We start from the raw sequence: 12,373 nt of genomic DNA, 5'->3' as shown, positions 1-12,373 counted from the left end.
TTTAACATTTACCAATAAGCATGAACTATAATATATACATGTTTGTATTTAATGTTCATGTTTCCTTCTTTTTATTTAACAATCATGTTGATTATTTAGCAGAAGATACAATACAATTGTGTTTAATGTGTTGCAAATTAAATTTAATTCAAGGTGTAAATTTTAATTAAATTGCAGTTTTGAAATGGCCTTGCCATAGACAATTAGAAAACATTAACTTAAGCACAAACAAGAAAGGATTACATGAAGTAAACTGATCCAGTTACGACTTTTATTGAATTCATCTTATAAAGACTTCGTTACATGAGCTGTTAAAATATTGTGAGGTAGAGCTAACTAACCCCCCCGTTCACACAGAGCTGCGAAGTTACGACGATCATCCCGATCAAGCCACGATCTGAAAAAGGTTAGAATCGGGGCGGATCGAGGCCGATCGGAGTCCAAATCGAGCAATTTGGCAAATTATAATCTTCATTTCGACCGTACTACGATGCCCCTACGTCAAACGCGCTGCTAACACGCTTCTACTACGATGTTACGCAGACCGTTGCCGACCAGCGGCCGCGTTTACTGCGTTTACTGCCGCGACATTCAAGATCATACTACGACGCAACGCAGACCTAAAGGACTGTACGACGATATCGCTAACATGTCTCCGATCATATTACGATTGTATTACGCTTCTATTACGATTTTGACGATGATGTATATATATATATATATATATATATATATATATATATATATATATATATATATCTTTGGTTTAAAACATATTTTTCATTTCTTTCCAAACTTCAAATATGAACGGACGTATTAATGCTGATCTGATTCATCCGGCTTTACTTCAGCAAGACCAAATGTTAGTTGAACTTGAATTTCACCGATAGTTAATAGGCGGAGGCGCAGAAGAAGGCCAAGAAGATACTGGGTACGGCCATGGCTATCTGCAGATAGGAGGCTCCAGTTTGGACAGTATGACACAATCCTGCGAGAACTTCGAATGGAAGATACCAATTCCTTCTTCAACGTTTTGAGGATGGAACCAGCGATGTTCGATGAGCTGCTCCAGAGAGTTGGACCTAGGATTCAGAAGAAAGATACAGGCTGGAGTTATGCGCTAGAACCAGGTGTCAAACTTGCCATTTCTATCAGACATCTCGCTTCAGGAGATAAGTACCCTAGTCTAATGTATAACTGCAGAGTGGCTAAGAATACGATAGCGTGTCTCATTCCTGAGGTTTGTCAGGCTTATTGTGAGGAATTTAAAGATGAAGTGATAAAATGTCCAACAACTCCAGATAAATGGTCTCTCATAACAGACAAGTTCAAGAACAGATGGAATGTCCCACATGCAGGCGGTGCCCTAGATGGTAAACACGTGGCCATCAGATATCCCCCTAACAGTGGCTCGCTTTACCACAATTACAAGCACTTCTTTTCTGTAGTGCTACTAGCATTGGCAGATGCTGATTACAAATTTCTATGGATTGACTTCGGAGGTCTTGGTTCTATGTCTGATGCTCAAATTTTTAACGAATCTGAGCTGAAACAGTGCCTCGAAGAGAGAGTAATTAGATTTTCAGCACCAGACCCACTTCCTCATGACAATGAGCCGATGCCCTACTTTATTCTGGGAGATGATGCATTTGGGTTGAGGACATATTTGATGAAACCTTATTCGCAAAGAGGTCTGAGCATGTTCAAAATAAGCGTGGCGAGAGCGTAGAGCTCTCCGATCATGAAGACTCTACCGCGATCATACTGCGCTTATGAAGACTCCACTACGTTTCTCCTGCGATTTGTCACGTTTTCGGCCGAGGTGTGATCGTAGTAAAAGCGGCGTCTATGTGTGAATGGGGGGTAACGACATAGGTATATATGCGGTAGACAGTGGATTATAATGATACACAATGCAGCTTAAAACAACCTTTAAATCAATGAAAGGACTGTTGGCGTTGGATAATTGCCAAGCTTTTCTTTTGTTACAACGTTTTTTCTGTAGGGACTTGGCGAAATTGGGATTACAAATAGCCTTCGATGATTATTCACACTACAAAAAAACAACAACATTATTTTATGTTAAATATCACTTGAATGAACTACTGAAGCCAATAAAGTTAATATGACAGCCGCTGTTTTAATAATGTTAATAATTATGGTGATTTTCCGATGCATGGGTAGCAATGGCGTCTACTAATATTTTATATGTCGTGTGAAAAATAGATATTTGTTGGGGTAACTGTCCATGGGATCTTGTTCTCCTTCAAAAAAGGTAAAAGGGGGCACATTAATTCAAATATTGACCATATAGTTTTTAATCATATACTTTAATGACTAAATAGTATCACATAAAATAGTTGATGCGATTATTTTAGTGGTACACTTATGGTAAAATTCAATGTATACAATTAAGAATATATAGCTCTATTGAACTTTTTCTTAATTTATCATCTTTATGTAGCATGGGTATTCGTTATTTTCATTAATATAATAAACTGTTTGACAGACATATTGTGCTTATTTTAATGCGGCATTACAGGATTACGTATCACACAGAAAGCCGAGTTTGTTTCAATGGAACCGTACCTTCTTCTCACCGTTTAAAGCCCCACACCTTATTTTGCATAGTAAATTTAAGTATAAATAAGAAACATATTTGATCTATGCCAATTAGAAAATATCTGGTGGTTACAGGGTAGAAATCCGTCATTTTGTGCTTTAAAACTTAAGTGTGAGGTTGAGCGCTCTAAAACCGGTTTAAACCCCCAATGCTTTGCATTGACCGTTCAAAGGCGGTGACCCCAGCTTTATTCTAATATGTGTTCATGATGTCTTGTATTGTGCTGTTTTGTGCTGTTTTGTACTGTTTAGGCAATCGGTCACTTGCCTTAAATAAAGGACCAACTTATTGTATGTAATAAGAATTCAAAACTGCTTCAGCAGCTCGAGTTTCACTTCTGTATAATAAAACTTAAAAATAATCGCGTTTGTCGAAATGAACGTAATCGTCTAGAAATCCTATTTTCGGTTTTAAAAGCGGTACCGTTTGAAAAATAATGAAATTACTTGCTAACTAGGCTATACATTTAATTGAATCTTTGCCAATTAAAATATATCTGGTGGTTACAAGGTTGAAATCCGTCTTATTTGCGCTTTAAAACTTAAAAATAATCGCGTTTGTCGGAATGAATGGACGTATATGTCTAGAAATCCTACTTTCGGTTAATTAAGCGGTACCGTTTGAAATATAATAAATTACTTGCTAACTAGGCTATAGATTAAATTTTATATATGCCAATTAGAATATATCTGATGGTTACACGGTACAAATTCGTATTGTTTGCGCTTTAAAAATTAAAAATAATCGCATTTGTCGAAATAAATGGACGTTTACGTCTAGAAATCATACTTTCGGTTTTAAAAGCGGTACCGTTTGAAAAATAATATATTACTTGCTATTTAGGCTATAGATTTAATGACAATTCTGCACACTTTCAAATTGCATCTATATATATTAATTAACATGTATTTCATTTCAAAGTCAGAGTCAATGTGTGTGGCTTTAAGAATCTCTTCGCATGGATTTAGATGTGAACGGAAAGTGAAAGGTCAAATCATGTAGCATTGAAACTGTATTTATTTTACTTAATCACGGATGAATTTGCAAATGTAGAATAGTATACATTTGGATAAATGAACTATATGTAAAGAAATAGATATTTAATTGGACTGGAATTCATCTATGGCTCTGTTGTAATATATTTCACGTAACGTTATTATACGGATGAATTGACTTTAGGGGAACGGGACTGACTTGCCATATTCGCCACGTAATAAACTGCATAATATATATATATAAAATATGTAAAAATTTAAACTGTATATATATATATATATATATATATATATATATATATATATATATATATATATATATATATATATATATATATATATATATATATATATATATATATATATACAGTTTAAATTTTTACATTGTAAGTCATTATCAATCACGATGCAATGGTATTTAATTCGCTAGATTTCTCTTAAGTGCGATATATAAATGCACTTAAAAGTAAAAGGTCTAGCTTCACTTGTCGAAAATGACAATATGTCCATATTGAAATAAATAAATAAATTCAAATTATAGAACACAATAAACAACAATTGTAAACTTAGTTTTAATACAAATCGTTTCATGTATGCTGATAAAATATCCATGAGATGATTTTGAATTACATGATAAATAACATGCTAGATTTTCATAGTAGAAATATTATATAGCGTATAACTTATAATAAAAAAGCCGGAAATTGTTGCTGTATGTGTTGCTGTTACTGCTTCTTGTGATAGTGATGGTTGATAAGGATAAATGGGATGAACAATTATAATTGTGACTTTTCTGCACCAAGTCAAAACGTCCATGAACACAAACCCTAGTGATACTAAATTATGTCCGGGTTTTTAAGGTGTGTTAATCACGCTCGATACTCAGAAGAAGCCAACTTGGCAGCGACATTTCAATCGACAGCAGTGAATTTAATCTCATTATACAATGAACAATGTGTATACGATAGTTGCACTTAAGCGGTCATGACTATGTAATTGTTAAAAGTGAGTAATAATGGGTAGAGCGGAAAACTGATACAGTGGCTCTTAAGGGTGACATCATTAATCGGAACAATAATTTAAAGTTAGTCTTTTAAACAGAACCGCATAAAGTACAGTAGCATGAATATTTATATATATGAAACACATAAATTCCGTTGTCAATTAGCGTACACAAGTAAATGTCTGGAATACATGTTATCAATAAATGGAAACGTTTTATGCATATGTTGAAAGAGCGAAACATCCCAAAACTCAAAAGCACAAACATTTGAACAGGTTGAATTATGCCATACTTTGTTGGAAGCACATGTTAGCAATGCTTTCGTTATTGCATAATTTTAAATGTAGCCGCCAGTTTGAGTATGTCGGCTTTCCTTGTTATCATTATATTTTAAAATGGAATAATAATTCAAGTATTCGTGCGTAGCAGCCGACACAATGAGTAAATTCATTTGTTACATGTGCACATGCTATTTGGGAGAACTTGTCGTCCCTTGAAAGTTCGATAAAATTCGTGCCTACTTCTTCCTTTTCAAATTACCTCTCTTTTCATAACTAAAGATGACACTCTCAAGGATGTTCCAAGAAAATAGTTCTAAAGGAATAATATGCAGCTGATGAAAACCGTATTAGTCATAATCCGACGAAAATTCTAAACACAATAGTTGTTTATCAAAACGCAATAGAATCAGTATTGAAACGGTACCAATAAATTATGAATCAGCAACAGATTCCATAAACAACTCCTTGTCTTTTTGCCGAGTTCGTGAATCCAATGTTGTTTGACTTAAAATTACTGTAAACGTGTCATAGCTTCTGAATTCCTGCAATGAAATGAAGAAGAACCATTTGAATAATTTTAGCACATATTCGAGTTCCTGAAAACTTTAAGCATTTCGTATACACTTTCACATGTTTAAGTAAAAGCCAATTCGCGGCAAGATAATAACACTTAGTCCATTCAGTGAATGGATACTTAATTTGATAATATATATGTCTTCCAAACAATGTATTTACTTGCAATCATTATGAGCCAGTTAGTTTATTAAGGTATCTGATTGAGCAATCTCAATGACATTCGTGTTTGTTTTTAACACATGAGTCACAACTAATATTTGGCAGCTTCTCCACATGAAAGTCTGAAAAGTTGTGCACGTTACATGGCGTCTTACTTGTTTCTAACCGCAATAGCACTTTTCTGCGACATTTTATCGTCGTATTCTGTTTTGTCTTAAATAATAAATGATTTCATACCGATAAATATATATATATATTAACTAGGACTCCCTGTTTATAGTATTAAGTATACATCGCATGTTTGAAAGAAACAAACAATTGATCAAACAGATAAACTTTATTGTATGACTGATTAAGCGTAAAGTATTTACAGATTAAACTATGTTTGTATGGATAGAATGTTCCTATAAAATCAGTATTCATTCACAAAAAGTATGCCCAACGCCTCTAATACTTGTTTATACTTTCTTTCGTGCTAAATCAACGTCTTAGGATACTCACGTTTTGGTGTCTGGTGTTTCTTTACTATCTGTAAATAATGATCATTCAAAATACTTTACATGGGTGCGCTTTTGTGCATTTAAAAAGTCATTTCGAACATATTAAAAATTTCAAATGCAAAACAGACTATAATGCATAATGCCTGGTAACATGGATCACGACTGGAAATTTGTTATTTTTTTCTTATTAAACTGACATTTTTTAACCATAGCACTCCGAAATCAAACGTGTTTTATTTTCGTTTTTAATTTAAGTAACATTTAAATGTCGAACTACCGCAATATTTTCTAATTAATATAAACTGTATTAATTGGATACAGAAATAAACAGTCCAGCGCCAAATATTTGCCGCGGATTGCAGACGTTATTTATTAAGACTGCTTCTGGCTCTTCCAATAGGCGAAATGACTATTACCGTAATGGTTTCAGTCGTTTTCACCCGAGCAGAGAAATGTAAAAATTCTACCACAGCCACCAAACATTACGTTAATACAAAATAAAAAACGTCAAAGTATTTTTGTAAGCAAGGCAAACGCATTTATGCTTATTGAAATGCACAGGTTTCGAAGATGAAAGGTGTTCGGAAAGTAATTTCATACTGTGTTAACTTTTTTGCCTCTCTTTTTATTTTGAAACGTCGACCTAATTGCTTTTGAAAGATAGCTTGAAAATCCCTTGCTGATAGTTGAGCTCTGAGTCATGCATTGGTAATTAGATAATATAGATTTAAACATTACATTTATCAAGATAACCACCTCCTATCGCTGTTATGTTAAATCGAAACCCTTCAGAAATTGTCTTGCAATCACTTTGGTAACAAATGTGACTGAGCATTTCAATAATTTCGAATTCAATATATAGTGTTAACAAGTATTTACGTCATGTAACTGTGTGTTTGAAATGTACTTCAATTAAGCTACTTGTTTTTTTTAATGATTAGTCATGATGAGCAGTGATGAACAGAAAAATGACATGCATTAAATGGATATTAAAAAATAATTTGAATTTTCAATACGTAGTCTTTAGTAAGGCTGGGCTGGTGAGATTGGTAAAGGGAATGGTTTTTGTTGTTCAAACGTTTATCTTTTTGTATAAAATGGTTTATTTACCAATGACAAACGAGACATCTGATATTGCCGTTGGTATCGACACACAGTTACGCAAGCTCCTTACACTGCTTTGGCCATGCCCAAAACTTGATGAAGTTCCATCTGTTGATATTTGATCATCCCATTCGCATTCAACTTCCAAATTCGTAATACAAACATGCGCACTTTTAGAAACACTGGTATTGATTGGTATTTGATCATCAGTTTCCATTATAGCCGAGAAGTGATAGAATGGGATACTTTCGTATTGTTGCGAATAAGTGTTGGTTCCTTCCTGAGGTACTTCTAAAATATCTGACTGTGTACAAATCGGCGGCGCCATCAAGCCGTTTACATTTGTTAACTCGTTTGCATCTTCATGTTGTGCTTTGAAACGTCTTAAATTGTTGAATATTGGTTGTATGTAATATGTATTGGCGTTTTGCTCTGAAACTAACCGTAAAGATATAAATCATGTGTTATACAATCTGCATAAAACATTGAATACCTCGATTACGTATTGTATCAAAGATGTAAATAAAGAATAATTTATCGAAATTGAACACGTTCTCAGTATAAGCAGCATGCGTTTCACGGTCTGTGTATTGAAAAATAATTATATAGGAATTTCAAAGAAATCACATATATCAAAACATTATTCACGTGTATTGGTATAGTTAGCACCGTCCAATAACTTGACTTGAGTTCACCTAGTGTATTGAAACATTATACATATTTACATACCGGACGAACCTACGATGCGTCTCCTATACACACAGAACGATACAATGCCAGCCAACATTAGAAGCCAACCGATCGAACCCAGGGTAAAAGTAATTGGTGCATCCGTAGTTGCTGTATCTAAAGAACTAAACACATGCATATATTATTGATTTATTCCTGATAGATGGATAAAATATATGTTTTAATTGTAAGATGCAAATAATTGCGTGAATATTTACCATGGTCCTGGTTGCGATACGTTTCCTCGTCGCTATATGTACTTAAGAATGATAACTTCGTTGAGAAATTGTCGTTATGTGATGCAAATGTATGTCCATCGTTTCCTGAAAATGCGGATATATACCTAGATGTGGGAAGATTAAAGATTTCTTTTTGGGCAGTTCTGAAGTCCGATATTTTAGAACAGATTTGGCATTATAAATTTGGTAACTATGCCATTATTACGGTTACCGTGGTGGCATACTGTGAAAACTGTACGATCTTGTTGTTGTTGTTGTTGTTTTTAGGGGGGAGGCCACTTTGCAACAACACCACAATATTACTAAACGGGAAAATACCTCCAATCGATAACCGAGTAACTATCGTACTGATTATAACATCCACGATATGATATGTTTTCTGGAAAATTAAATATGTGAGATGTACTATTCTGAATTATGTCGCATTGAAAAGTCACATTCAAGTATTGTACAACAGTCTTATTGTTAAACTCGTTACCCAGGTCGTTCCATCTTGGAGCCATTGGGCTGGGGTCAGTTGATATGTATCGTCTTGTGGACGAAGGGACCTCAATCGTGCTCAACGCCAAGCTGTTAGCTAAAATGGCTAAAATATACAACAATGTTAATTAAATATGACAGGGTGTATTACACTCTTGATTACCATTGTGTTAAGAACACATGGTAATAATTTGCGTGCTGAAGCAAGGTAGATCAAGTACACAATGCAAACGCATAAGCTTGATATTAGTCTTTTTATACTATAAATGTATATAGTCCTTATTTCAACAGAAACCCACTAGCCTAATGAATAAATGTTAACATCTCATTTTCAAATATATTGTCTTTAATTTGATAAGAATAATTATTTTAAAAAATCCAATTATACGTGTTTTTCTTCAATGAAGTATAACATGTTATTTTGAATTTTGAATGTGAAAAAGTCGATGTATAATATTATTTTTTTAAACATGTTTCAATATAAATTATTCTATTAATGCACATACATGTTGATATTATTTTCCGTTGGAACTGGCTATACTAATTATTGACACAGATTTCTTGTACATTAAATCTCACAGTAGTACAACGTTTCTAACTTGTGTCAATATTAACAAAGATTCCTTGTTGTAATTATGCAGCGGGAAAATTACGGCTAATTGAATTGTCAACACGTTTTTTTTTTTAAATTATAGAATGCAAAATAATAAACCGCTGCATATTTCGATTACTATACATAAACGACACTGTATATATAAAAGCAATTTCGGTGTTTTAATGTACTAGATGGGTAGCAGGTTATAACCTTTCATACCCTCACTACACGTCAGCTTATCAACAGTGTTTATATTTTATAGCGCCCTGTTACCACCGTAAGTCTCCGCGAAATAATTCGTGCCCCATGAGGGTTTGAATGAGCGTCCGCAAAATGATTTAAAGTTGAACCAATAACTATTTATATAAATTCTTTGATGAATTACAAATATATATATATATATGTGTGTGTGTATGTATACCAACGTTTAAACATTGTTCTATTAAAAATGTAAATCGACGCGATCAGGAGTACTTTTTATTTGACTGCATGGAGACATTTATCACTTTGATTTGGGTATAGTAAAAACTGATGATTGATATTTCATTTAAGAAGGAGGAATATTCTCGGTAAACGCAATGATCACTCAGCGTGTATTCCAGCGGCGCTCTGTGAAAACCGGGTTAATGCATGTGCAGAAACTATCGTTCCAGATAAGACTATGCTGTTCGCTTTTATGGGATTTTTTGTTTATAGGAAATATCTCATTGACGAAATCCAGATCTAAGCGGAAAAAGTAGTCTTTGCGGACTGCACAGGCTAATCTGCAGAAAATTATATATTTACAATTAATATTAAATGTCAAATAGAATCCGTTATTGTATATGTGTGTTTCAAAACAGAACTTTAAACCAAAACGAAACCGGTTTGTTGAATGAACAATATTAACTTCAAAATAATTTTACACATACCAATACTAGAGGTATTGACAGCTTTGCTGTTAACTTGCTTTTCAGCACGGAACGTTGAGCATCTCCACACGTATCCATCAGCAAAAGGTTCATTCTCCGATATATTACATACCACACCATTTTTACTGATGCACATGCATTTGACATTTTCCTGCGTTTTTTCGATACAACCTTCCTCAGTGTGCGAGACTTGAACCACATTTATAAAACCTTCTTTTTCCGATCTCTTTCTATATATATTAATCGGCATGTTATGGACGCCTCTCGTGCATGAAACCTGCGCTGTATATTCATTCAATCTTGTAGCAGTTATCTTCGGATTCTGATTGGCTGAAAGGGCAACTTTATTTGAGTACGGATGCGTGTTGAACTTTGGTTATGTTTACGCCTCAAACAGTACACATAAAATGCAAAATATTCAGTCTGGTTTGTTCAAGGATACAAATTAAACATAAAAATATTACAAATATTTTGTCTCCATTAGTACTCCCATCATTGTTAATTTTACTATATTTGCATAAGGTCGAAACTTTGAAATGTGAGTATACTTTGACATTGCAGTTTAAATATAAACGTACAACAAGAATGTACTTACAAGAAGACCATGGAATAACCATCAAAAAAGAAAACAACACAATTTCCATATCTGGTTACTTTGTACTAATGATTAAATAGAAATAAAGAGGGTACGCATCTACTGCCTGACATAAATATAAGTCTTCTGAACCAGTAAATTAAACTATATTTTATTGTAAGATGTGAAACAGGAATTTTTTGTTTCAATAGGAGAAACCTTACCACACGAAGAGTCATTTTAAGGCCATTTCCTTGAAATTTAAACAGTCGTTCAGTAGATTGTCTGAAGTAAGTTAAAAAATGTACGCGTTTATTGGTTTCAAACACGTTTAACGAGTTTAACAAGTTTATAAAACAATACATAAAGAAGGCCAAAAGCCCAAGTGGACATAGTAAGCATTCAAAATTTACAAAGTAAATAGTTTTTGATTTAACAAAGTAATAGTACATGTTATTGCAACTATACACACAATACACACAAGTATTATTAAATACTAGGTTCTTATATTAACAACTATAGATAGCATATATGTAATTAGAAACGTGAATTAAATTCAAATTGTAATGGGGCTTATTAATTGCAACCATATGTGAACTATATTATTATGTACATATGTTAGGTCTAAATGTGAAATAATATAGTAATACTTTGAACTAACCTCAAGTCACAACTTCCGTTGCACTAGGCAAATGCATAATATATATATACGTATGGTATGTACATGTTGAGAATAATATGACAATAATAGAATTGCTTTCGTACATTAATCTACATTACAGTTACCTGCATTAAAATGCATGTCAATAATAGCCCATGCATGTAAAAATAGCATAGCATTTGTCCTTGCTGGCTACATACGCAACGAAAAAAAGGAAGCACAAAGGCTCTAGTAACAGTACAATAGTTACAACAAAACTGATAATATAACATGGTGTGTGTAGATAAACAAATACGCAACATGGTCAAAACGTCATGTAATATGCCATACAAAATAAATAATTAACAATATATCAGTTCTCAGTTAAATAGTTGAATCTTTTTAAATAGCTGTTATACAATGCAATACAAATATTATAATAAAGTCGTTATGTCGTATAAGTATTGAGGAACAAGCAAGATTTTATAACAATGCCTTTATAGAAAAGATAATGCTTTCAATTGATAAAACAAAAAGCACACATTCAAATACAGTTTTTACGGTAAATTTAAAGCGACCGTTTAACAAATACATAGGTCAGCACGGAACATATGTATTTATATCCAATAATAAATATTATTTGTATATGTAACAGCATAGTTTGTGTAGCAACGTTTTATTTTCAGTTGTTAGTAATTAAATAAACGTGTTAATGTTAGGTCGGTGTCTGTAATAAAATGGTATAAACTGTGATCTTTATTCTGAATACATTATACACTCTAAAACAAAGTGAAATTCATCTTCCAATATATAACACGTTTCTTTCGCCTATAGGAACGGGAGAAAGTTTGGTTCATCTTCCACTATCTACATACAACCTATGTGATTATTTCCGACGTCTTGAAAGAGCAATACATCGTAAAACCCACAGTTATATAGCAAGTCCTTAAGTAATGAACACCGG

General features: G+C 33.3%; 1 long non-coding RNA gene across 1 annotated transcript; it reads right to left on the bottom strand.

Annotated features, from left to right (window-relative positions):
• Positions 1-4,548: 4,548 nt before the first annotated feature.
• Positions 4,549-7,343, bottom strand: LOC127865730 (uncharacterized). The gene is made up of 3 exons (XR_008042754.1): positions 7,248-7,343; positions 6,139-6,166; positions 4,549-5,444 (listed from the first exon to the last, which is right to left on the bottom strand). It is a non-coding gene; the product is annotated as an uncharacterized LOC127865730 (long non-coding RNA).
• Between the last annotated feature and the right edge of the window lie 5,030 nt (positions 7,344-12,373).

The sequence above is a fragment of the Dreissena polymorpha genome, chromosome 2, assembly GCF_020536995.1.
Source record: "Dreissena polymorpha isolate Duluth1 chromosome 2, UMN_Dpol_1.0, whole genome shotgun sequence".
NCBI lineage: Eukaryota > Metazoa > Mollusca > Bivalvia > Myida > Dreissenidae > Dreissena > Dreissena polymorpha.
Note: the sequence above shows the minus strand (reverse complement) of the source record. Positions and strands in the feature narration are given on the sequence as shown.